We start from the raw sequence: 22200 nt of genomic DNA on the forward strand, positions 1-22200 counted from the left end.
AAGCTGTTAATGTTTGATGGATTTCTGTATTTTAGCATTTTGTTGGAAGCCGCCCAGAGTGGCTGGGGGAACCTGGCCAGATGGGCGGGGTATAAATAATAAATTATTATTATTATTGTCACCTTGCATAAACTGAGTAAAATACACCCAACATACACCTGTGGCTTTGCATTCCGGAAAAGAAAAGAATGGTGAGCAAGCTGCTTTCTCACGGAAACCCTCCATAGCTTCTAGAAGCTGAAGGAGCGTCTCCACCTCCATCATTCTGCCCGGACACTTAGGTCCAGCACCGAGGGCCTTCTGGCGGTTCCCTCACTGAGAGAAGCCAAGTTGCAGGGAACTAGGCAGAGGGCCTTCTCGGTGGTGGCGCCTGCCCTGTGGAATGCCCTCCCAACAGATGTCAAAAAGGAAAACAACTACCAGACTTTTAGAAGACATCTGAAGGCTTTTAATGTTTAATAGATTATTGTGTTTTATTCTTCTGTTGGAAGCCGCCCAGAGTGGCTGGGGAGACCCGGCCAGATGGGTGGGGTATAAATAATAAATTATTTATTATTATTATTATTATTATTATTATTATTATTATTATTATTATTATTATTACTAGAACCACCCCACCACTACAGCCTCCACAAGGGAAAGGTCTTCAGCTCTTTCACATGATTGCTACCAAAGCCACCCACACTCTGGATGCAAATGTATATGATTTTTATTCTCTTAATGAAAGCCTTCGTTGCCAGCTCCTCAATTTCTTGGGGATAGCTGCATCCATTCTGACCTCACATGGTGGCTTTCTTCTCGTTCTTTCAAACAAACAAGACAAATGCATTGATGCATGCTTGCTATTTTGTCTTGCCAGCTGCTGCTTTCGCTGATTCAGCTTCCCACATCAAGAAATACTCGTCTTAAGACAACAGGCATCAGATCTCACAATCTGTTGTAGCTGAAAACTTTGGCTAGAGACAGATGATACATTTTATTTCCCTCCCAAAGACTTGGAAGTGGTATGATAGAGGCATTGTTGCCTGTGGGTTTCAGAATCACCCCACTGTTATCTTCGTTCACAGGATTTGCACTGCTTCAGAGACACTGACCAGAACCAATAACGGGGCAAAGGAAATGAGCAATGAAGCCTCTATCGTACCACCTAAGCTCTCTTGAAATCTCGTTGCCATTCCCAACCTTTTTATTCTTGCTTCAGTACTTTTATTCCCTCCAAGGCCTAACTGGGTCACTTTATGACTAAGGTCAGTGTCTATTGTTGTCATTGCCTCAAGCAACCATCACGGCATTCAGGCAAGATTTGAATGCAATACTCAAAAAAAAAAGCTCAGGTAGGTGAAAATCCTACAATGCTGAAGATAAGTGCTTTCCTTTCTGTCCTCCCAGTTATAACTTAGAGACTACTGCAACATGAAGAAAAAGCACAGCTAAAGGAGGAGCTGGACAGTCAAAATAGCAAGCTTTGGCATGCACGCGAGGAACTGCATCTTTTAATGTTATATGTTTAAAACAAACAAAAGGCAAAGATGCGTGCTGCACGTGGAAAGGCATTAGGAAGAAGACTAGAAGAAAACATATTTCATCGGCATGCCGCTTTTATATATGCAGGAGGTGGGGTTTTCCATGAAAGCGTGGAAGCATATTCAAAATGGCTGCAATCTAAAATGGCATACTCTAGGAAGAAATGCACCATAGGCTATTTTTACATGCTTGAATTAGTCCTAAACTTTTACATGTATGAAGTAGAAGCTTCAGTGGAATGGAGCAGAGTACTTGCTTCAGTGGCCCCAAGACACAGAATGGGTTTCAGGTGAGGTCAGCAGCTGCTTGTCTCTCTTGCTCCCTTGCTTTAAGACAGGGGTTGGCAACCTAAGGCCCATGGGCCAATAGCGGCCCACGAGGCTTATCTAAACGGCCCATGGTGACCCATGCCCCCCACCACCCTGCCCCCCACTCTTACAGGCTCAGCGCAGGAACTGACTTCCGGGTTGGTGGCGCCTGTGTGCATCTCTTTAGGATCTCTTACACACAAATAGGACCCTATTTGACTGGCATGTTCCCTCCCTCCTGGTCGATCGTTTGGGAGCTTCAAAAGCTTTCTCCAGCCCGAACATCGCAGCGACTGATGCCAACTGACATCAGCACACTTACGGATCCACAGAGTTTGCACAATTGCGTAACAGACCTCAGCAACTCAGCATTTGGCTAATATATTTTATTTACATATAAACACACACGGAGCACTGCAACATGGCTCCCTCTCTCTCTAGCAGCAAAGAGAGTGAACAAAGGACAATAGTCCCACTTCAGGAAACACAGTAACACAAACATCCTGTTTCCGTCACGTCCAACTCTGTGGAATGAAAACATACACCAACAACAATCCCATGAATGCAAACACGGGGGATGAATCATCAACAGTGCACGGGCGCTCCTCCGACCTGGATGTGCACCGGAAATAGCATGCAGGACAGAGAAGCGCATTTGCACATGCCATTTCTGGCGCACTTTCGGGTCGGAGGAGTGCCGGAAGAGCATGCTTGCACACACACTGTGGTCCATCCTCCGACAGACAGAGCATCGACCGGCCCATCCTCAGATAAGATTGCCAATCTCTGCTTTAAGAGCTGTAAAGCGACAGACATCTAGCTGTGATTTTTTTATCTGCTGGCATGACCGGTTTAAAGGATGTTGTGATGTTTAATTTTTTATTGTTAAATGACACTTTAACACACATTAATTAAATGGCTATCTTTTTCTATGTGATATTCCAATTCTATTTCTTTGGGTGTAGAAATTGCAGTGTATCAGTTTTTGTTTTTTTTAACATTTTTATCCACACAAAGTTTTTGATGATGTCAGATGCCAGTTTTTGGCAACCCCCAACTATCTGTGCCTTTCTTGTGTCATTCTAAAACTGCACAACACTCAAGGGCCAAGGAATATGAGAACCTGCATGGCAATGACACCACCATAGTCCTTGCAACACGGCCTCCAATCTGGAATGCCAAGGGTCTGAACTCTCATTTCAAAAGCAGACAGGGAATGAGCTTGAAAAGAAAAAGCAGGGCGCTTGCCTGGCCCACATTATTTGTGTGCCATCTGTAGCTATGGGATGTGCAGGAACCTCTTGGTACTGTATGTGCTCATAATCAAGGGTGGGCAGAAGACAGAAATAACAGTCAATCTGACTCCCAATTGTTTAGCAGTGGCAACAACAAAATTAACCCAGCCCCTCTGCTGGGGGAGCTGGAGGGGAGATTTGTGTGGAAGGATGATGAACTGCAGTTCTGGTACTCAGAACCAATTCCTGGGTTCTTTATTTCCAAGTGTGTTTGTTTTTCATAAGGCTCCGTTTCATGAATCTTGCTGTTCTAGTATGAAAAGAAAGAAAGAAATAGATCTCCCAGACCTGCAGACAATATTTGCAAAGATACAGATGTCAAGTAAAATTCATACCAAGCCATATGGGGAGTTGATCCTGCAACGCAGACTGAAGTACTTTGCCCCCTTTCCAATTATATAATTATTCTTGGAGAAGGAAGATTGAATTATTTGAAGAAACGATGTTTTAGCATGTGGTAAAGGGAGAAAAAATTAAAATGTCGTATGGGAAGGTGTAGAAGCACAACCCTTCTCCAGCAAATGCTTTTATCACCTAACCCCTTGTTTTAAAGTTTTGAAGTTGTCTCCATGATTAGAAGCAACCACACACACACACACAAAATGGTTTTAAAAAGCTATTTAGGGAGAGAAACAGAGGGGGGTCAGGGAGTCCAGCTTCTGCACCCGCACACACACACACACACACACACCATTGTGCTACCCTTATATTTCCACCCATTTTATAAGCAGGTCCTGGTGGGTTCTTCTGCCATCCCTTGTGTTCTGAGCAGGGGCCACCTTATATGAGGTACCAAGTTCATTCAGACTGCAAAATGTTGGCTATGGATAAATTACATAAATTAATAAACCGGGCTATCCTACAATGATCCTCTCTACAGATGTTGCTGGACAAGAAGCAGCCACTCTGTTCCAGTAATATATAAAGTAGGCTTTAGTACCATGAGTTCCGATGCTTTGTCAACCATATAGAGGAAGCAGGTTGGGTTCTGAACAGGTATATCGTAGTGAAAAATTGAGCCAGCAAAGAAAGCTGCCCTGGACTCCTTTTGGAGGAAGGGCGGATTACATGTTTAATAAAATAAAACTTTTAAAATGGCAGTTCTCCCGGTATATGTCAAGTCAATCAGCAGGTATTGTCAAGTCAATCAGCAGGTATGGTTGATCTGTCAGGTTTCAGTTACAATAGATACCCAACAAGAAACAAAGACAGAAGAGTCAACAAAAGTTATGAAGGATATTGCTTGTGTTGCAATATCCAAATGGCCAACCCCTATAGCAGATATTTGACTAAGGCAGGCATCCCCAAACTTCGGCCCTCCAGAAGTTTTGGACTACAATTCCCATCATCCCTGACCACTGGTCCTCTTAGCTAGGGATCATGGGAGTTGTAGGCCAAAACATCTGGAGGGCCGCAGTTTGGGGATGCCTGGACAAGGCATATTTGACAATGATTACTTTTTGAAAGTTGCAAAAGCTTCTTTCCTTATCCTCACAGCTATGCCCAAGGCTCATTTAAAGGTAAAGGGACCCCTGACAGTTGGGTCCAGTCGCAGACGACTCTGGGGTTGCAGAGCTCATCTCGCTTTATTGGCTGAGGGAGCCGGCATACAGCTTCTGGGTCATGTGGCCAGCATGACTAAGCCGCTTCTGGCGAACCAGAGCAGCGCACGGAAACGCCGTTGACCTTCCCGCCGGAGAGGTACCTATTTATCTACTTGCACTTTGACGTGCTTTTGAACTGGCTAGGTTGGCAGGAGCAGGGACCGAGCAACGGGAGCTCACTAAACCTGGTGTAAAATATCAAGTCCAAATGCAGTAATTTTCTGGTAATTTCAAAGTAGTTAAATTGCCAATCTGTACATTGAATGTACAAACAAATCTTGTATACAGAACAGGAGCATGAGAGAAAGAGTGTAACTAGAGCTATTGCTTGTCCCTATAAGTCTATGTCTCAGAATAAGGGACAAACTCCATTGTGGATATTGGCAAGGGGTCGCAGAAATCATTTAAGTCTAACCAGTATCAACAGGGGCAAGACAGCACAAGCACCCAACTGTACACGGTAGAAGATACAAAGGTGCTGAAGAATTGTGGACATTTGTTACTGTGAAGCAGAAAGTATCAACTAGCCAAGAACCATGCCAAATGTTTACTGACTTGCCTGTTTGTTTGTTTGTTTGTTTGTTTGTTTGTTTGTTTGTTTGTTTGAAGAAAGGTATCATATTTTAGTCTGGAATTCATAACAATTGTTAATAATGTGAACTCTAGCAGGCAGCATATATGGTAAATGTATGTCTGTGCAGTATCTTATCCGAGCTCTGTTTAGAAACTGCCAATGAAGGAAGGAGAGTCCATCACCTTCCAAGGGAGTACAGAGGAAATAAACAGAGCCTTGAGGCTCTTTCCCATCATGGCCAACCAGATATTCCTGAGAAACCACCAGTAAGATGAGGGCCCTCCCCTTAGAGAGATGATGCTTCTGATTCTGCGCTATAGTGTGTGTCACACACACACACACACACATACACACACACACACACACATACGTAGATATAGAAGTAAGCATTGTAGATACTGTATAGGTATATTTGCCTTCTAGGGTAAATAAATTCTTTCAAGTGACACTGTTGCCATTGGACCTTAAGTGTGACCATTGAGTGTTTCTTGGGTACAAGGAGTGTGTCTTCAGCAAACAAGTTCATTTTCTGCACCCTTATAAAGCTCAGGCCAGCATCCATAAAAGAGTGTGAAAGCTAAAGCTACAAAGTGGCAGGTCAAACAAACCAAAACCACATTGGCATTCAACTGCTTTGAGCCTCTTATTCTGCACCAGAGAATGTAGCCAGTAACTACAAGTCACAACATTCATTTCAACTGCCAGAGTTATACTCTCTTGTATAACTGAAGCACTTATTACCCTCTCTGTGCCATGACCTCCTTCGGAGTTTATTTGGCTTACTATGATGCTTACCGAATTAGTGCTGACATAGATGGGTGCTGGAATTATGTCTTATATCTGATTCAGACAGCCATTATTATTCATTTTAGGGTTGCAGCTAAGTCCTGAGATTATTTCCTCTGACATATTACCGGTAGAACAGTAGTTCTAAAACTTTTTTCCTCTGGGCCACACAAATGGTAAACTAAGCACATGTGCATTGTCCCTCATACGTTTATATAATCTAGTCCGCAGCGATTATATTTAAATTTTAACAATCTTTTATATAGACAGTATATCTTTTGCATTTTATCCACCCTGCCTCCTAGTAACAGTGTTGTGCATGGGCAAGCAGTTATGAGGCCCTCATCGCTTGACTAGGGCTGGGCGGTGTCTGGTTTTAAACATTGTGATACATCACCAGCTAAACATAACAAGGTAAAGTTAAAGGGACCCCTGACCATTAGGTCCAGTCACGAACAACTCTGGGGTTGCGGAGCTCATCTCGTTCTATAGGCCAAGGGAGCCGCCGTTTGTCCGCAGACAGCTTCCGGGTCATGTGGCCAGCATGACTAAGCCGCTTCTGGCGAAACCAGAGCAGTGCACGGAAACGCCGTTTACCTTCCCGCCGGAGTGGTACCTATTTATCTACTTGCACTTTGACGTGCTTATAGTAATACATCGCAAAGTCTGAAATAAGGATCGAGAGATATGTAGAGACGGCATTGGCTGGCTTCCTGGATTTCCCCACACTGTGATTTTTACATTGCACACACACACACACATCATGATTCACAATATAATGCCAGGTCAAAAACTATGAAATTGATATCACGATATGGACTTCAAACCAATTTTGGACGATATATTGACATATCACCCAGTCTTAACTACATGCTTTATTCCTGTTCGTTTCCAAGTCCTCTCCTGCTTCCTTTCCCAACCCTAAACACTTTTAATTCCTTAATATGAGGCAGCCATTTTTAAAAAATTCTTACTGTGTGTGTTCACTGTGTGCAGAAAACACTTCACTTGATAAGAAGTAGGCAGTTTAGTCATGATTATTCTGATTGCTACCATTCATTGACAACAAATTGCACAGACTTCTAGTGTCTGCTGAAATACATTATGTGAGCTACCCAACTTTTTCCATCACAGCATGTAAATCAGCATCTTTAAAATGTATCGCAACCAAACAGATTTAATATGGGGCATTTCCTGTATCATACTTTTTAAGTGTTCTTCAAGCTTGCAATTAGGGCTAATAAGACAACCAATCAGAATCAGCTACAGTTAAAGGAGCTAAAGATATACAAAAGTGAAGAGTGTTGAACCATTCACCCAGTCGCGGTTTACCTCCCAGGATCAGTGCCTGGCTGAGGGAAACTTGTCAGCATAGCTGCCAAGTTTTCGCTTTTCTCGCGAGGAAGCCTATTCAGCATAAGGGGAAATCCCTGTAAAAAAGGGATAACTTGGCAGCTATGCTTGTCAGGGTTTTTTTTTCAGGGGGAATTCACCAGTTTTGGTACCTCTCAGGTGAGTTCCATTTGCCATTTTAGGAGAACGAGGGGGGTGTTCGTGGTGAGTGTGGCGTTTCACCTCTAGGGGTCTAGAAAGAGTTAAGTTGCCAGGGAGGTAAACGGCCAATGGGAGCTCTCCAGGCAGAAGCAGGGGTATATAAGGAGAAGCAGGCAGACAGGAGGGGGAGAAAAAGGAGTTGAGTTGAGGTGGATTTGATGAGAGAGGTAGAGAGGATTTTGAAATAGAGGGTTAGAGAAGCTAGTGAGGTGAGCGGTGGGGCAGAATCTATAAGAGTTAAGAAGAGAATTTCAGTCAGGGAGGACAAGGGGGGAACTAAGACTAAGGTTAAGCTTAAAGTAAACATAATTGAGAAACCAATAAAAATTGATATGCTTGTAAGATCTTCACATCAAATAAACTTAATTGTTTTGTTCACTGGTCATCTGACTGAGTTCAAATCAATTGTGTACCAGTACACAGATTTACTGGTTGGTGGCAGCAAGAGGAAGAAATAGGCGAGGGAGGTATTGGGTCAATAGACCGTCAAACATCCGGGGACCCTTTACCGGTGTATCTCACCACAGTGAGTTCCGGCACCTCATTTTTCTAGAAAAATGGCACTGGGGACCAGCATCAAACCCCATTGCTCCCAGGGGGGCTTGTTCTACTGTATGTTCATTCAAGTTACGCATCAGCAACAGGTATCACACACCAGCCGCTCAGGCTATGGGCAGTTTGGATAAACAGTTTTAAATGAAAGGGGTGGGGAAGGAGGCAGCAGAAAACCCTAGGAGTGCTCAACTTCCACTAGACTCCTGAAGTGGCTTTTAAGTCATGCAAAAGATCACATAAACAGCAAAAAATACAAGGTAACTAAAGGTCGGGAAAGCACAACAAAGTGCTGTCTGAATGCAGCCGAAGTCTCTGTGGATGCCTTTTAGAGAAGAGGATGCGCTGGCCTACAAATGCACTGAAATATAAATAATTAAGCAACTAATTTATCCTTGAAATCAGTTAAGTTCAGCACCTCCTCACTGCCGTGAAGCACCTTATCCTGCTGCCTTTTTGCAAGCTGTCAAATAGGCGGGTTGTTTCCAAACTTGCTTTGACATTCTTCAGAAGTGGTGCAATCGTCGATTGCCATGGTTGCACATGCACCACATCCTATGCCATGTTTTAGAATGTGTGTCCTGCCCTTTCTCCCAAGGGAGCAGAACCACTGTAATGCAGTACTTCCAACTCCCACCTTCTTGAGTTGTTCCAGGAGGATGTCATGGTCAACGGCATCAAAAGCCTTTGACAGATCAAGGAGAACTAGCAGTGTCACGTTCCCCATTTCTCTCCCAATCAGGGCAACCGTGGCTGTTTCAGGGCCAAAACTGGGCTTGAAACCCAGGCTGGAATGAATCTAGATAATCAGGACACCCGTCCTGTGGAACACCCTCCCACCAGATGTCAAAGAGAAGGCAGCCCTGTTTAGGGAAGCTTTTAATGTTTAATAGACTATTGTATTTTAATATTTTGTTGGAAGCCGCCCAGAGTGGCTGGGGAAACGCAGCCAGATGGGTGGGGTATAAATAATAAATTATTATTACATTATTATTATTATTATTATTATTATTATTATTATTATTATTATTATTATCCTTCCTCCATGCATACCTGCAGCTGGCTGGCTGCAACTCTCAATTGCCTTGCCCAGGAAGGGAACATTTAAGACTGGACATGGGTTTTCTAAAACCACTGGATCCAGTGAGGACCTCTTCAAGGACGGCCAAACCTCCACCTCTTTCAAGGCAGTGGGTACAACTCCCTCCCGTGATGAAGCATTGACCAGGTCCAGGACCCATCCAGTCAGTCCCCTCCTACTAGATTTTACCAGCTACAACAGGAAGGGATTGAGAGGACAAGATGTCAGCATCATCAACACAAACTTCCTGTCTACATTCTCGGGCTGCTACTCCCACTACCATTCAGGGCCGGTGCTATCATTAGGCCAACTAGGAAACCGCCTAGGGTACAGACCCCAGAGGGGACCGTACTGACCTTTGAAGGGGCACAATTTTATAGATTGATAATATTTCACTTTTGTTCTATATTACGAATAATTTTATCATTTCTGCAAGACACCTGCTTTTGAAAACTGAAGTTAGGGAAAATGGGGGTGGGTACAAGTAGTTAGCCTTGCCTAGGGCACAAAACAGCCTGGCCCCAGCACTGCGAATATTACAGCAGAGGATAGTCCCATCTTCCATTGTTTAACCTATCCTGCCAGTTACTGATATAAGCAATAGGCTTGGGACATGCGTAGGCAAACTAAGGCCAGGGGTCCGGATCTGGCCCAATCGCCTTCTCAATCCGGCCTGCAGACGGTCCGGGAAACAGCATGTTTTTACATAAGTAGAATGTGTGCTTTTATTTAAAACGCATCTCTGGGTTATTTGTGGGGCATAGGAATTCATTCATTCCCCCCCAAAAAAAATATAGTCCAGCCCCCCACAAGGTCTGAGGGACAGTGGACCAGCCCCCTGCTGAAAAGGTTTGCTGACCCCTGGCTTGGGACAACTCATTCATTCTTGAAAAGCTGGCCATTCATTTATTTTAGTAGTACAATTGTAGGCACACACACACACACAGAGGGGGGAGAGAGAGAGAGAGAGAGAGAGAGAGAGAGAGAGAGAGAGAGAGAGAGAATATGAATCTTACTAGCCAAAATCCACGTTTTCACACATTTTGCATTTTTTAAAAAGAGAGGTGTAAACATTATTTAACACCTGAGCTTATATAAAACTTTTGGGGTGTGGAAATAGTCCGAAAATGTTGGAAAGTGTTGAAAGCCATCATTTGTAGGCCCTTAAAAGGTAAAGGGACCCCTGACCATTAGGTCCAGTCGTGACCGACTCTGGGGTTGCGCGCTCATCTCGCATTATTGGCCGAGGGAGCCGGCGTATAGCTTCTAGGTCATGTGGCCAGCATGACAATGCCGCTTCTGGCGAACCAGAGCAGCACGTGGAAACGCCTTTTACCTTCCCACTGTAGCGGTTCCTATTTATCTACTTGCATTTTGACGTGCTTTCGAACTGCTAGGTTGGCAGGAGCTGGGACCAAGCAACAGGAGCTCACCCCGTCACAGGGATTCGAACCACCGACCTTCTGATCAGCAAGCCCTAGGCTCAGTGGTTGTAGGCCCTTGCGCACCATCAAATTGTGAACCTTAATCACAGACCAACTAATTCCTCCCATCTGCAACAGAACAGAACCTCACAAGCCTTCAACCTTTGCCTACATTGAAACTTTAAATGTTCTCTGGCACAAACAACTTTCCTTAGCGAACATGCACTCTGGAAGTGAAGTGTACTGGCGCTCTTCAAGGTCTCAGGTGTATTAGAGCACTGAGATGATTGCCCCCCCCTGCCACCCCGTGCTTTGCAATTCTCATTTCTGAAGTGCAAGGGAAGATAATACCCTTCCCCTTTCCTGAGCTTGTAGGGATGACATCACTTCTGAAGGCGCAGGCTTAATTTATCATTTACCCATTTCCCTCCTCTATCCTTTATTGCTTGCACACTCCATCTTCTGAAAATGTCCGATTACACACTCCAGCTACATCTAGAAAGAAAATCACTCTGCTCTCATATTTATTTAGGCTGCAGGTAGGCATCTACTTGAAATGCAACAATGCAGACTGAAGATAAGATATATTTCAGCATTTCACCCCAAACAGCATAATTTACCAGTTTCCACATTTTTAATACATTTCTCTCCACAGGGACAGTATGACTCACTTACCCCAGCAGGGAAATCATTCGCAGCATCAGACACTTGAAACAGTTCCAGTAGTATCTAACACTAATACCATTATGAGTTTATGACTAGCAGCTCCCATTGCCTCAAAAACAATATGTGACCCCATTATCCATTTATTTCACCCTGCTCCCATATTTTCTTTTAAAGTATTCCTTGCTACTAATGTCTTCTTTTTCTTCCTCCCAGCAGTGCTTTAGTGATTTGCAGTTCTTCTTATCTTTCTGCAGATTCAGTTTTAGAATCATAGTTGGAAGAGACCACAAGGGCCATCCAGTCCAACCCCCTGCCGAGCAGGAAACACCATCAAAGCATTCTTGACATATGCCTGTCAAGCCTCTGCTTAAAGACCTCCAAAGAAGGAGACTCCACCACACTCCTTGGTAGCAAATTCCACTGCCGAACAGCTCTTACTGTCAGGAAGATCTTCCTAATGTTTAGGTGGAATCTTCTTTCTTGTAGTTTGAATCCATTGCTCTGTGTCCGCTTCTCTGGAGCAGCAGCAAACAACCTTTCTCCCTCCTCTATATGACATCCTTTTATATATTTGAACATGGCTATTATATCACCCTTCTCTTCTCCAGGCTAAACATACCCAGCTACCTAAGCCGTCCCTCATAAGGCGTCGTTTCCAGACCTTTGACCATTTTGGTTGCCCTCCTCTGGACACGTTCCAGCTTATCAATATCCTTCTTGAACTGTGGTGCCCAGAACTGGACACAGTACTCCAGGTGAGGTCTGACCAGAGCAGAATACAGTGGTACGATTACTACTTCCCTTGATCTAGATGCTATACTCCTATTGATGCAGCCCAGAATTGCATTGGCTTTTTTAGCTGCTGCATCACACTGTTGACTCATGTCAAGTTTGTGGTCTTGTTTGCTTTGGCCCAATTGTCTAATCTGTTAAGGTCATTTTGAAGTGTGATCCTGTCCTCTGGGGTATCAGCCACCCCTCCCAATTTGGTGTCATCTGCAAACTTGCTCAGGATGCCCTTTTAGGATCCCCTTATCACTGTACCACGCAGCACACTTCAAGGTGCACACCTACGCATGCAACATATACATCCTCTCCTGGTATGTTCCACAGAGGGGACCATAAGGTCCATGAATAATAATAACTTAAAGGTCCTGGGCCCTAAGGAAGCTAGGCTATCCTCCACCAGGGCTAGGGCTTTTTCAGTGACGGCTCCGACCTGGTGGAATACTCCTTCCGCAGGGCCTGTAAGACAGAGCTATTCCGCCTGGCCTTCCATTTGAATTACCCTTTCCCCTTCTATGAAGAAACCCTTTCTGGGAAGCCACATTTAAATTCTTCCCTGGTCTCCTTGCTGGCCCTAGTAGGACCAACTTGGCCAGTTAGCCCTGGTGATCATTTGATGTCTACAGACTGGGTTTTTGTTTTTTCCCAAAATGACCCCTGAATTTTTGAATTTTCTCGATATTGATGCTGCATTTTATGTTGTATTTTATGCTGTTTTGTGCTGTTAAGTCGCATTTTAATCAGTTTTACAAATTTTACAAATCTGCCCCATTACCTGTACTTTTTAATAAACCACATACGTGCTGTTAGCCGCCCTGAGCCCAGTTTTTAAACCGGGAAGGGCGGGGTATCAATACATTATTATTATTATTATTATTATTATTATTATTATTATTATTATTATTATTATTATTATTATTTTCAACTGTGTGAATTACTGTTTAGGGAGGCTTTTAATGTTTAATAGATTATTTTATTTCATTTTTCTGTTGGAAGCCGCCCAGAGTGGCTGGGGAAACCCAGCCAGATGGGCAGGGTATTAATAATAATAATATTATTATTATTATTATTATTATTATTATTATTATTATTATTATTGGATGCAATGGCAACTGCAAACATGATTACTACAGCTCTGTGTGAAGTGTTGAGTGGCTGCACCAGGAAAAAATATCATGGGGGGGGGGAGGCACAGAAGGGGCAAAATATATTTCTAGGTGGGTGAGTTGTGTCCCGCATGTTAAGATCTCTGAAAGAAAAATAACAGTAGATGTTAATTACACAGTCCAGCAACTTGGGGGAGTAGGGAGGCAAGCACTTTGGGGGTTTTTTTGGGGGGTGGGGGCTGCTAGTTCCTGACAAGAGTAGTCAGTCTTATCAACAAGGCTGTCTCCCAATGGCGCCTGTTTTCATTTCCAAGCCTATTTCTCTGCCTTCCAAGTATTTGCTTCATTCCCCAGTAAAACTTCTAAACAGCGGACTATTTTACAAATTTGCCCTATTACCACATCTGCACTCACAGCTAGAGAGGGCTTCCCCGCTGGCTGGCAGCACAAAGTTCTGAAAGATGTAGACTGGTACATGACCAAATATGCCCCAGCAACATCTGAGGAAAGCCAGAGTTATTTATAGCACAAAGAAGCCACAACATAGAGATGGTATTAGTGCACAGTTAAAAAAATATATACAAAGGAGCAGAGGAGCAGTTTTACCAATCAAGGGGATTATAATTCTCTAAGAATGCTTATGTAGAATTAATCCATTCTCAATCCACTTCTTCACAACAAATTCTGCAGGGGTTCTGCCTCTGATAATAAAAGTCTCTTTATGAATTTATTTGCAGTGCAACTGTTACTATGAGTGTCAGGAAATCAATTAATAAAGTTGTCAAGGCTCTTTAGAGAGAGAGAAAAGGCCTTTAATAACTCCTAAAAAGTGTGTGTGTGTGTGTATGTGTGTGTGTGTGTGTTAGTTATACAGCATATTGTTTAAATCCAAAAGTAGCATCGAAGACCAGCAACGTGTGTGTGTGTGTGTGTGTCTCACAGCACTTTTTAACCACAGCCAATTTTCCACTATACTGTGGGTCCTATTTATCGCTAGGGTACATTTCCATATAATTTTAATCCTCAAAGATTTATAAACCCTTTGGACTCCAATTTAAAAAAATAACAGCAAATGCAGTGTTACTTTTGTTTTGCCTAATGGATTTGGCAAGGAATTCACGGCTTCATTGTTCTAAACAGACACAATATTTAATTATGTGACATATTAAAGTTCTCTTTATTGGTGGCAATTATATACAGGCCTTTCCCCTTAAAATTTAAACATGCTTGTAGACCATGTAGCAACCAAATTTGGTTTCAAGAAATAAGGAACAATCCACAAAGTGATGCATTTTGCATTACCTTACTTATGCTCCTTAAAAAACCCAATGTTTTGAGTTTTAAAAGAACATGAACATTTTTAACAAGGGGCAGTATACTGCCTAAAAGACCGGAATGAGAAAGAACCACTTTTTAAAACTTCCACTCCTTTAAAGTTTTCCTGAAATCAATAACCACACATTATGTCTGTTGTGTATTGAGTCAAAGGATTTTATATCTGTATTACTATTGTCTGTATTCATGCATTAGGGGAAAGTACCTGCCTTTTGGTTCCAGAAAGTACAGCTACTATTGGTTCATTTAAGCTGCTGTATTTCGATCCTCTGTCTTATTGGTTTCCTCCAAAAGGCAGCACTGGGATTGCCTGATATTGTTCCCTCCAAAATGTACCCCTTTCTAGCTAGTCCCCTGTCCCTATAAATGTAGCTTTCCTCTCCTCAGAGCTCAGTTTTGTTTGCTTCAATAAAGAAGTGTTTGCTTCAATAAAGAACTGTCTCCAGTATATTATGTCAAGAGAGCTGAAATCACGAACCCCACGTCACAACAATGCCATTGCAAGATTTATTTAAAAAGCAAAATAATCTACAAGAATGAAATTCTACTAATTACACTTTTTATTAGCAAAGCAAAAAAATTACACAAATTACAAAAAAATTACAAATTAATTTTCATCTAGACTAGACTATCCCAAGATACATTTTTAAAAGATAACTGACATTACACAAGCAGACCGCCATTTGCACAACACTACTTCATATAACCTTCCATTCCCTTAATTCTGAAGCACACTGTATTTTGAGAGTGCACAGAAGGCTGCTGGGGGTGGGGGGTGGGCTGGAAAAAAGAAGAAGACCCATTGTGCAAATGGAAGTCCATTCCAGTCACATATAAGCAGGTTTGGAAATAACCTTCTGACTGCTTCTCCTGTTCAAAAGTTAAGAATTTATTTTGTTCATTTCCCTTCCAACTCAAAGTACCTACGGCAACATACATAAAAGGGTGAAACCACAATAAAAACCACTTCATGTACGATGGAAATTAGTGATGCACCCCATAACACAAGAGACATATTTCATCCCCCTCCCTTTAAAAAACAGCAACAATAAAACACACAACTCAACTCCATTTGCTCAACTCCAAAACCAATCATACCTTTCATGTCAGATTATTAAATTTTCACAGTGCTGAGAATATCAATTGTGCACATTGTGCTATGCCCACAAAATATAAAAGAGCATTTAGTGAAGAAAGCTGCAAGGATATAATGGTGTAAAAATGACTGGAGGCCAGACAGAATGGATACTATCAAATGCATATGATCAAAACTATGACTACCAACCTACCGGTAAATGCTAGAGCTCATCCATACAAATCACAGTGCATATGTGTTTTGTGTGTGTGTGTGCGTTCATGTATGTATCTATGTGCCAGGGGCCTTCCCCCCCCCCCCATCATCCTGACCAGCACTTCGTTCAGCGACAGCGCTAGCAGCGGGTCAGGGGGAAGCGGAATGGAGGACGGAAGGCTCAGCGAGGCATCAGAGCTGCTGCACCACTCTGACCAACAAGTGGAGGAGGGACTGCTCAGGGAGGCGTCGGAGCCCAGGCACTGCCCCAGCCAGCGAGGGGAAGAAGGGGCACAGCTCCTTCTGGCGCCTGAATTGAGGCACGCGCCCAAAAGCAGGGCTCGGGGCGGCGTTTCAGGGCGCCCAGGTTATTATGCTGGCCCCAAAGCAGATGGGCGCCATTGCCAGATTCTGCAAGTGACTAGGAGGTCATGTTTTCTGCTATCTCTGCACTGTAAATAGCATGCACAATAAAACCTTTAAAGACAGAAGGGGCTGGAGCGTCTTTGCTCGGGAGTAGCTGCAACAACCCTCTGACAGTGTGTGTGTACACACACACACGTTCACTGTTTTGACAATAATAATAATAATAATAATAATAATAATAATAATTTATTTATACCCCAGCCACTCTGGGCGGCTTCCAACCGAATATTAAAACAGTACAGCATTAAACATTAAAAACTTCCCTAAACAGGGCTGCCTTCAGTTGTCTTCTAAAAGTAAAATAGTTACTTATTGCCTTGACATCTGCTGGGAGGGCATTCCACAGGACGGGTGCCACTACCGAGAAGGCCCTCTGTCTGGTTCCCTGTAACCTCACTTCTCGCAATGAGGGAACTGCCAGAAGGCCCTTGGTGCTGGATCTCAGTGAGTGGGGGGGTGCACACACACAGAGAGCCAATACCAATAATAGTTTCAATAGTTTGTGTTATCTCACTTGAGAGTCGACATTCAATTACCGGTATGTCTTCCCTCCCGTTTGCACACTGGAAGTTCTCCACCCTCTGAAGCAGTTTTGGGGGGCACCGATAGATTACAGGGGAGGGGGAAGACATCTGCTGTCACTGCATTGGACCTCACCCAATATCTTTAGAAATACAATGTGTGAAAACCCCGTATAATTGCTTTTTAGCACATTTAGTATAGCAAAAATACACAGGAAGTCTAATTTCATGCTAAAGAGTGAAGAACTCCATGGAAGTTTCACAAGGGGAACATTCCTGGTCTCTTAATATCTTCCATGCCCATCAGTTAGGGCTTAACAAGAGGCAGAGCTTATCAGGAAAAAATTGTGAAAGTTGCCTTAATGCTAAGGGCCAGCCTTGCAATATGGTGAAGCCATTAAGGCTGTGCTTCTGAAGCTGTGCAGAGCTGTTTTGTTGATCTCATCACCTAGACCACACGCCGATGGAGATAAGGTCATCCTGAAATTCTGAACATCTTCCTGCATATTCATTAGTAAAGTATACCACCGTCAACATTTAAAGCTTTTTGTCTTGAATGCCACTTTTACTTTCTCCTCCTCCTGCCCTATTTATATGAAAGACTGGCAATATATAATAAGGGTTCAACCCAGCCAAATGTGGGCACCCTGGCTGTATACAAAGGAGTTTCTCCATGGTCAACACAACTCTGGAACGTGAGTTATTTGAAATATACACAGAGGGCTGAATGAGGATATGGGAGGCCTGGACAGGTCACTAAAAGAAACTACACAGTTATGCAAACTTTATTTGCACAGTGCCATAAATCTGCATAATTGATGCTGTTAACAGTTTTCATTCAAAAGCATCAGCTAATCAAGGCTAATAAGAGGATGCTCAAAGTAGCAGCTAATCCTGCCATTCAAGTGTTCAAAATTCTCCTGCTCCCCAAGCAAGCACAACAGAGACTTAATTCTTTACAACTGCATATTAAGGTTAGTGACCTTACACCCACCTAGGTTTCTATTTTATTTATTGTCAGTGCCTAAATGTTATACTTGCCTATAAATCTAATTAACATGATCAAGATGAACTGCACCCTTTTGGGATATTCTTTACCAGGGGTCAGCAAACTTTTTCAGCAGGGGGCTAGTCCACTGTCCCTCAGACCTTTTGGGGGGCTAGACTATATTTTTTTGGGGGGGATGAATTAATTCCTATGCCCCACAAAAAACCCAGAGATGCATTTTAAATAAAAGCACAAAACAGGGCCGTCTTAAGCATGCCCGGCGCCCTGGTGCCGTGGTGCGACAGATCCCTCTGGCGCCCCGCCCCGTTTCCCAGCCTGTTGTAGGGCCGGCCCTGGGCCAGGGGGCGCTGCCCGCCCCCTGTTGCGACGCCCCTGCGCGCGGAGGAGGCGGCCCCAGGCGTGCGCCTCCGGAGAGCGGCCTGAAGCCGCTGAACAGCGGAGGCGCACCTGGGGCAGCCTCAGCCGCGCCTTTCAGCGGGCGCAGCGGCACCCCTTGTGGCCTGGCGCCCTGCACCACCAGGGGCGGGCCTAGAGCCAGCCCTGGCACACATTCTACTCATGTAAAAACACGCTGGTTTCCGGACCGTCTGTGGGCCGGATTTAGAAGGCGATTGGGGCGGATACGGCCCCCGGGCCTTAGTTTGCCTACCCATGTTCTTTACTGTAACAGGCCAAGCCAACAGAATGATTCCCACTGTTCTGAGCGAACTGTTTCAACATGAATCATTAGTTTTTCTAATAACTATTCTTAGGGCAAATTCTGCTCTGTGCTCCCCTGTATTTTAAAAGGGCCATGCATTTAAAAAAATATAAATTCAAATTAATTCAACCTGGAGGTAACTAATGCAAATCTTCTCTGTTTCATTTCTTTATATCAAGGGGAGGATTCCAGACTCCTATGAACAATTTTAGAAGTGTCAACAGAATTCAATAAATGTTGTTTTTAAAAAATCTAATTATTTGTCACAATACAACCACTATCACTGCCACTTTTCTATGTGGAGGTTTGTAAACTGCTTCCTATCTGAGAAGTAATTGATTCCATTTTTATCACTTGTACCAGTTTATGTGGCTGTTCTCTTCCAGCAAGATGATAACATCTATTTGCAGCAAATTATACATTATAATTCCTCATTCAAAAGCTGTAATGGAAAACAAAAATGCTAATTTATGCTGTAAACGGAAATAGAGAATCATAATCATTCATTGTTAACATTAAGGACTAAAACTGCTATTGCAAATAAATAATAAAATAGATTAAATAAGGGGGGGGGAGATTGCAAAAGCATGAGACAAGAGTTATCTGAGAAGTGAGGAAATAAACTGGTTTTCCATGAAGCCAAGGAGAGGGATGGAAGAAAAGTTTTTAAGAGTAAAGTACTGTACGTAGGACTTTTGTTCTATTATTTGTGCTCCCATGGATCTTCCAAACATGCAATGAATAAAAACATACAAATTCCAGTTTCCCAATTGAAAAAGGAAATGGGACATGGTTTCCTAAGGTGCTTAGAATTCTCAGCCCTAAATAGTGAATTTCATATGAGGGCGTATCACTGGTCTGCCTAGGGGCCTCCAATTTCTAAAATACAGTGCACTAATGCAAACTATACTGTACATCAGGCTTCCTCAAACTTGGCCCTCCAGATGTTTTTGGCCTACAACTCCCATGATCCCTAGCTAGCAGGACCAGTGGTCAGGGATGATGGGAATTGTAGTCTCAAAACATCTGGAGGGCCGAGTTTGAGGAAGCCTGCTGTACATAAACCAGGTTGCCTCAGACCCACTTCAAACTATTACTTTCCCTGATGTGTGAAGTAATCATGGTCTACATATATCTCTGCATTTAGACAGAATAAACATAAAAGAAGATCAAACCTATCCATTCTGAAGGAAATCAGCCCCGAGTGCTCACTGGAAGGACAGATCCTGAAGCTGAGGCTCCAATACTTTGGCCACCTCATGGGAAGAAGAAGAAGAAGAAGAAGAAGAAGAAGAAGAAGAAGAAGAAGAAGAAGAAGAAGAAGAAGAAGAAGAAGAAGAAGAAGAAGAAGAGGAGGAGGAGGAGGAGGAGGAGGAGGAGGAGGAGGAGGAGGAGGAGGAGGAGGAGGAGGAGGAGGAGGAGTTTGGATTTGATATCCCGCTTTAGCACTACCCGAAGGAGTCTCAAAGCGGCTAACATTCTCCTTTCCCTTCCTCCCCCACAACAAACACTCTGTGAGGTGAGTGGGGCTGAGAGACTTCAAAGAAGTGTGACTAGCCCAAGGTCACCCAGCAGCTGCATGTGGAGAAGCGGAGACGCGAACCCGGTTCCCCAGATTACGAGTCTACCGCTCTTAACCACTACACCACACTGGCTCTCGAAGAGAAGAGAAGACTCCCTGGAAAAGACGCTGAGATTGAGAGCACAAGGAGAAGGGGACGACAGAGGACGAGGTGGTTGGACAGTGTTCTGAAAGCTACTAACATGAGTTTGACCAAACTGCAGGAGGCAGTGGAAGACAGGAGTGCCTGGCGAGCTCTGGTCCATGGGGTCACGAAGAGTTGGACATGACTAAACGACTAAACAACAACAAAACTTACAGTTACATCTCAAAAGTATTTGGGGAACCAGTTAATAAATGCTTACAGCAATACTCTTATTTGTGTGGGGGCCAGTCCTGGCATCTAGAGCCAAAGTAGTCCTCAGTGTTTTAATAAATAGAGTCAGGTAACATCTCTCTCACTCATACAATCAAGGCCCCCAAGAGGCGGTTGGGCTAAAGATGTTGTGGGCCCACAGTCAGCAGGGGGCCTGGACACCTAGATTCTGCTAAGCAACAACAACAAAGTAAGTTGATCAGATTCCTCGGTCAGTGTTTTGTTTTTCCCCCCTTAAAAAATGTCTCATTTTCCTACTCATATTGAAATACTGTCCCTCAATGAAGTCATACTTAGATTCACAAAATGTTTAGGGGTATGCGTCCCCCCAGAAAGAAAGCATTGCACTCAGTTATCAAACGTATGAATGTGCCAATTCAAGCTTGTTAGCAAATAGTTTGCAAGGTTAACTTAAAAGATTGGTAGGGGTATAAACATAATTTAGCACCAAATATTAATTAAACTGTATGAAGAATGGGTGCATAAAAAACCGTTCTTGATCTCCCTTGCTGCAATACTGAAAGCCATCAAGAATATCCCATTATACACAGTAGCAGAATCATAGATCATGGTACCACAGTTTTTGCCTGTAAACCATGGATAATATTCAGAACATTGGCGTCCATTTCCTATAAACTGCGCAGAGAAACTTAACTTTCTGTTATCAGCCACTTTATAGCAAATGTTTCAAATCTAAAGATCACGCTACAGTAAACCAAAGTGGTTGGGGGGACACACACACACAATATGGGCAACTGTTTCCATTGAAGCAATCACTCCTCATATACATTTTGTATTTTCAAAAGACTCTTTCCCACTGATAATCAACACAGAGACTTAAGCTGTAAACAAGTTACATTTAAAATGAGACATAACATTGAAATATTTGGAATATAATGACTGTGGTCCAAAACTTTAAAAAAAATCCTCTCAGCTGACCAAAAACAAATCATTCTGCCACAATGTAAGTAAATCACTCCACTCCTGCCCTTTTATATTTAATACCTTTCAACAGTACACATTTATCTCTACACTAGCATAGTATACTCATTGATTTCCTATGGTCAAGCTGGAAGAATGTTCTGCTTCCCTGATGATGAGAACAAAGGGTGGGTGACCCCATTCTCACTGCAATGCAAAACCTGCACTTTTACATTTCTGCTAACCCACCTAAACATTTGACCAGTTAAGAAATCTCTGCCCTCTTCATTTAGTTACATAACTGTTACGACTAACATTCCTTCCTTCTCGTGCATGTAAAATTCTGGATTCTAGCCTACATAAAATAATGAAAACATTTTTAGACCATCATATTTCAACTTAGAATTTCTACTTATGTACAAAAAGTATCCAATCCACTCAAGGAGTAAGGAGTAAGCCTCGCTGAAATTCTGTTGCCTTGCAGGCCCTTTTCATCTGGTTTGGGAGAGCGAGGCCCTGACTGACTCCAGCTACAAAAGCTGGTGTTGTTGAACAGACTCGGTCTGGGGAAGGGTTGTTGTTGCTGCTGCTGCCCTTTTGTATCTTTATTTTAGATCTTCTTGTGCTTTGAGAGCCAGTGTGGTGTAGTGGTTAAGAGCCGTGAACTCATAATCTGGTGAACTGGGTTCGCGTCTCCGCTCCTCCACATGCAGCTGCTGGGTGACCTTGGGCTAGTCACACTTCTCTGAAGTCTCTCAGCCCCACTCACCTCACAGAGTGTTTGTTGTGGGGGAGGAAGG

At 43.2% G+C, this 22200-nt stretch overlaps 1 protein-coding gene across 2 annotated transcripts in view; it reads right to left on the reverse strand.

Annotated features, from left to right (window-relative positions):
- The window catches only part of PPARGC1A (PPARG coactivator 1 alpha), a 608542-nt gene that overhangs the window by 576167 nt on the left and 10175 nt on the right, over positions 1-22200 (reverse strand). The window lies entirely within an intron of this gene.

This window comes from Zootoca vivipara, chromosome Z1 (assembly GCF_965207765.1).
Source record: "Zootoca vivipara chromosome Z1, rZooViv2.hap1.1, whole genome shotgun sequence".
NCBI lineage: Eukaryota > Metazoa > Chordata > Lepidosauria > Squamata > Lacertidae > Zootoca > Zootoca vivipara.